The sequence below is a fragment of the Grammomys surdaster genome, unplaced genomic scaffold, assembly GCF_004785775.1.
Source record: "Grammomys surdaster isolate TR1022 unplaced genomic scaffold, NIH_TR_1.0 253, whole genome shotgun sequence".
In the NCBI taxonomy this organism is placed as follows: Eukaryota; Metazoa; Chordata; class Mammalia; order Rodentia; family Muridae; genus Grammomys; species Grammomys surdaster.
This window is the reverse complement of record NW_021604694.1, coordinates 435,827-441,618: the sequence shown is the minus strand read 5'-3', so window position 1 is coordinate 441,618 and position 5,792 is coordinate 435,827. Positions and strand designations below refer to the sequence as shown.

General features: G+C 46.5%; 1 protein-coding gene across 1 annotated transcript in view; it reads left to right on the top strand.

The window, feature by feature from the left end:
- Positions 1-908: 908 nt before the first annotated feature.
- The window catches only part of Spn (sialophorin), a 12,721-nt gene continuing 7,837 nt past the window's right edge, over positions 909-5,792 (top strand). The window contains exon 1 of the mRNA XM_028775173.1: positions 909-1,220. The gene's annotated coding sequence lies outside the window, so the exon portion shown is untranslated. The remainder of the gene's footprint in view (positions 1,221-5,792) is intronic.

Here is a 5,792-nt window from a genome sequence, read left to right as displayed (position 1 = left end):
GGCCAGAGACGCATGTTGCATTATTTTCTTCTGTCTCTCTCTCCCCCTTATTTCTTTGAGACAGGGTCTCTCACTATACATTTGCTATTTTTTGGCTAGACTGACTGACCAGAAAATCTCCTCAACCCTCCTGTCTCCGTCCCACCCCTAACTCTGAGAGGATGGGCGTGTGTAGTCATGTCTGTCATTTTATGTGTGTACTGTGGAGCCAAGCTCAGGCCTTCATGCTGTCATGATGTCATAGGCTGCCATCTTCTCCAGCCGATATTAATTGATCAGGAAGGCTAATACCAATTCAATACTTTTTTTTTCTTTTTTCTTTTTTTTTTTTTTTTTGGTTTTTCAAGACAGGGTTTCTCTGTGTAGTTCTGGCTGTCCTGGAACTCACTCTGTAGACCAGGCTGGCCTCGAACTCAGAAATCCGCCTGCCTCTGCCTCCCAAGTGCTGGGATTAAAGGCGTGCGCCACCACTGCCCGGCTCAATACTATTTTCTAACTTATAATTTATATTAAAAATTTGCTAATTATTCAGATGATGTCCTTGACAGCTTATTTGTCTGATTATGTAGTAATGGTTCGGTTGAGCTACGGCCTTGTCCGTGAAGAGACGCACTCTCCTGAGGTGCACTGCTATGTCTCCTTGATAAAACTTTTACTTCATCTAAGGTCTGTATGACAGCTCTCTCTGCTTTAAGATCTGGAAAAATATCCTTGTCCCTCCTTTTCCTCTCTGACTTGAAGAGTACCAGCTGGTTGTTTTGTGAAATGTCCTTCATGTAGCATACTATGTTGGTTTTTTTTTTTCCTTTGTGTGTGCGTGTGTGGTGGATTGGGTGAATGTGCACACGTATGCAGACAGCTAGAAGGACCACAGACTTCCTGTTCTATCACTCTCCGCCCAATGCCCTGAGACAAAGTCTCTTACTATAATGGTTAGTGTAGTCTGTTCACTTGACGGGATCTAGAATCACCTAGAAAACAGCCTCTGGCACACATCTTGATTAAGTTGAGGTGGAAAGACCTACCCTGGAAGCAGGCTTCAACAGTTCCGTGGCCTTGGGTCCTGAGCTGCACAAAAGGCGGAAGGAAAGAAGGAAGAAAGGAAGGAAGGAAAGAAGGAAGGAAGGAGCAGGAACCCTGGGTCCTCTGCTTTCTAGCTACAGATTCAATGTGAGCAGAGGCCTCAAGCTCCAGCTGTCAAGACCACAGTGGACCCAGCTGTAAGTAGGGAACAGCCTTTCCTCCCTTAGGACGATGTTTCTGTCGGGTGTCACAAGAGCAACTAATGCTCACTCAGCCAGAGCTTCTTCCACTAACCCTGTTCTGTCCCTCCACCTCTGTCTCTCTCACTGTCTTAAGAGATGTGCTTTTAGTGTGTTGTCCAGGTTGGGCTCAAGTGACCATGCTGCTCCAGCCTCCCAATTGGCTGGGATCATAGGGCTGAGCCACTGTACCTGACACACATTTATGCAGAGGTCAGAGGACAACCTCAGGTGTCATTTACCAGGTACCTTTGTTTGATGTAGAGTCTCTCACTAGCCCAGAGCTTGCTGGAGTAGGCTAGGCTGGCAGGTATCTCAGTGTCTCTATGTCCCCAGTGTTGGGATTGTAGGCATGCTCTCTCATTCCTTGGTTGGTTTTTGTCCTGTTTTGTTTTATGCATGGATTCTGAGGATGAACTCGGCCTGATGTTTCCAAGTCAAGCACTTTACAACCAAGTTGTCCTCTGAACCCAGGCCTGACATTTCATTTGTTTTCTCTTCTCTTTCTTTCTATTCTTTCTCTCCCTTTCCCTCTTTCTCTCCTTCCCTCTTCCTTCCTTCCTTCCTTTCATTCTTTCTTTTTTTTAGATTCACTTTTCTATTTGTTTCTCTTTGAGACAGGGTCTCACTATGTAACCCTGGCTGGTCTGGATCCAGTTCACTGTGCAGACCAGGCTGGCCTTAAACTCATAGAGATCTGCCTGCCCAGCCTCCCAAGCACTGGGATTAAAGGCTTGTATCACCATGCCTGGTTTCACTTAATTTTAAATTATGTGTCTGTGTATATGTGTGGATGTGAGCAGAGGAGTCCACGGAGGCCAGAGGCATCAGATCTCCTGGAGCTGGAGATACAGGCCTCCCAACAGGGATGCTGGGACCAAACTCCAGCACAAAATCTTAACTGCCGAGGTAGAGGTATCTGTCCAATCCCACTGCCTGTGTCTTAGTGGTTGAGCTAATACACAACTTTGAGTCCTTATGGTATTTTTATCAGAGGTTGCTGATAAAGGTTTGTCCTATTATTGTTAAGTTTGGCTATTTGGTTAAGATGGTATCTGCTAGATTTTTCTACCATAAGTTCCTAGCTTCCCTTTTTAAAATCAGTCTGTTTAGGACTGGAGAGATAGCTTAAAGGTAAAGAGTGCCTGCTGTTCTTGCACAGGACCCTGTTCAGCTCCTAGTGTCCATATCTGGCAGCTCACAACAGCCTGCGATTCTGGTCTCAGGGGATCTTATGCCTCTCTGCTCTTTGGGTGTCTGCAGTCATGTGCACACACCTGCATGTAGACACACACTCATCATACACTTAATTTTTGTTTTGCTTTTCAAGATATGGTTTCTCTGTGTAGCCCTGGCAGTCCTGGAACTTGTTCTGTAGACCAGGCCAGCCGTGAACTCAGAGATCTGCTAGCATGCCTCTGGAGTGCTGGGGTTAAAGGCAAGTACCACCACCAGCAGTTCCCACATAATATAAAATGTAGCTGTGAGGATTTACTTTAAGACATGACTGCTTGAATGTGAGTTTTCCAGAAACATGTAGTGTCCTTGTCCAAACTGGGACAGTAAAGACAGTCCTAAGAGTGCCTTACACAAATGCAGCTTGCTAAGAGAATGCCCTTTATTGAGGAGTTTATATAGTTAGTGGCAAGTGACCCTAGGCAATGGTTCAGTCAAGTCTGACCCCCTTAACTACATCTTTCTTTTCTCTCCAGGCGGCAGGGGGCAAGCAGGGAATGAGTGCTGGCCATCCCTTCCTCAGGAGGGCGACTTTTTACAATACTGCCCTCTGTTCCCCAGCATGTTCCCGGTGTCGGTGTCCACCAACCAATTTGATATATAGTTTATGTTCTTGACTCAGCTTCAAGCTGGTGCAGCTCCTGTCCCAATATGGTAATGATCAGCTCAAACCTGGAGGATCACAGTTTCCACAGAAGCTGGCCACGTGCTCCAGATCCCCCTGCTGGGATTCCAGGCCTGACTAAGGCCTCTTTCACCCAGTGTCTAGAACCTCACTCTTTCTTGACCCAGGTGCTGGTAATGCTTTCCCAGGGTGAAACAGCTGCTGCCCTCTGCCTCTCTCTCCCCTCCTTTCTGCCTTGCTCACATCTCCCCCTGCCTTTCCCTGCCTCCTCCCTGCCTTCCTTCTGTCTCTCAACTCTTTTCAGAATCAGCATGAATTATAGGTTTTCGGCTCTGTCCTTGCATTTACTGGTTACTCATCCGTGCCCCCGCCACCCTTCCTGCTTCTCCTTCTTTTGATATCCACACTGTCGCAGAGACAACCCCCACCCCTGCTCTGACATTTTTGTTTGTTTGTTTGTTTGTTTTTGTTTTTGTTTTTTTTTTTTTTGGTTTTTATTTTTTTTCGACACAGGGTTTCTCTGTGTAGTCCTGGCTGTCCTGGAACTCACTCTATAGACCAGGCTGGCCTCGAACTCAGAAATCCGCCTGCCTCTGCCTCCCAGGTGCTGGGATTAAAGGCGTACGCCACCACCGCCCGGCCTGACATTTGTTAATTCCTTCAAACTGTCCCTTGACTTTTTGATGTCTCCTAATCATTCTTTAAGGGCTTGATTGATGCAGAAAGACGGTTCTGGGTCTTTGAAATGTCTCCGTGAGTAAAGGTGCTTGCAGCCAAGTCTAATCACCTGAGTTCCACCCAGAAGTTGGAAGGAGAGGGTCACTTCCTGCAGATTGACCTCTGACTCCTGTATACAACGCTCTGCTCCCCTCCCTTCTGCCACAAAGATATGTAATAAAAGGATTTTAAAGTATTTTCCAGCCTTAGCTCGTGCTTTCCAGACTTCGGCTCTTTCTAAGGAGCCAGTTCCTTCAAGGAGCACGGGATTCAGAAGTGTGATGACAAGTGCCACACCCATTCTGGAGTTGGAGATGGCAGCATTCTTAGATAGTTTGGCTATGGGTATCAGAGGAGCGGAATCCCCATCTTTTTTAGCTTTTTTTTTTTGGTTTTTCGAGACAGGGTTTCTCTTCATAGCCTGGGCTGTCCTGGAACTCACTCTGTAGACCAGGCTGGCCTCGAACTCAGAAATCCACCTGCCTCTGCCTCCCAAGTGCTGGGATTAAAGGTGTGTGCCACCACTGCCCGGCCTTCTTTAGCTTTCTAAAGGTCAGTCTAAAGCATCTTGTTTTTCTGAGGTTGGGAAGGGCAACACATGGCTATGACCCCAAAACTTGGAGATTGGAGCAGGGTGATTTCAAGTTTGAGGCTAACCTTGGCTACTCAGTAGGACCTGTCTCCAAAAAAAAGTCTGCTTATTAAGTCTGACTTTAGCCCCTATTTTAATAAGTTTTATACAATTTATTCAAGTCCCAGCAACCGCCAATCCGGACAGTTCAGGTCCTTGTCTTCCGTCTTTAACCAGTTTAACCAGCCTGGCCTTTGGTCTCCGGCCTTAAGGAAACCTAGCTTTGAATCTCCTAGGATTCAAAACCAGCCTAGGACCTGGGCAAATCTCTCTCAACATTTTGTTTCTCAGATTTGTTTCTTGTCTTCTTCACCTTAAAATTAGGTAGTAGTAATGTCATGTGAACCACTGAGCCTGGCCTGCCCCAAATGCAGTGGCAGCTAGTTGACTTCTTTTACTGCGCCTTGTTTAGTGTAGCTAGGCTTGCTGCAGGGAGCTGGTGGATGAGGCAGAGAACTGTCTGCAGGGGGCCTGACTGATGATGGGTGTGGCCCCGCCTCCACATCCCATCTCCTCACTGTCTCCCTACTGTGAGCCTTGCCACCTGATGCCAGCTTTCTCAATCAGGCCGTGCCTGTTGAGTATTAGAGTCTGGATTCGCTCTCTCCCTCTCTGCTGTCTCCTGAGTCAAGGGTGATTGATACTCAACAGACAGTGATGATGTCCAGTCTTCCTTCAACTCCAGTAGGAGCAGCTTGTTTGAAATGGCCATTTTGGCAAACATAATTTTTTTGTCTCAGTAATTTTTTTGTCTCTAAAGTTGGGTAACTTTGTTATCTTTGAACATTTTTCCCTATATTCTACACTTTATGTAGAAATCATTTATATGTATGATTGTTTTGCCTGTATGTATGAATATATACCATGTGCATGTCTGGTGCCAGAGGTCAGAAGAGGGTCAGACCTCATAGAATTGGATTTATAGATGGTCATGCGCTACCACACGGGTGCTGGGAATGCAGTCCTCTGCAAGAGCAGCCAGTGCTCTTGGCCTCTGAGCCATCTCTCCACTCCTGTATCTTATCCCTTTATTAAAAAAAAATAGACAATAAACTGTCAAAAAAAGGTTTGTTTTGTGTTACTGGTGTGTATGTATGTGCACAACCAGGCGAGCTGCCTTGTGGAGGCAAGTAACTGGCACAGGGTCTGCTCAAGAGCAGCGAGTGAGTGCTCTGACCCTCTAAGCCATCTCAAGCCCGATAGCCTACAGTCTGTTTGTTTGTTTGTTTGTTTGTTTGTTTGTTTGAGACAGGGTTTCTCTGTGAAGCCCTGGCTGTCCTGGAATTCACTCTGTAGACCAGGCTGGCCTCGAACTCAGAAA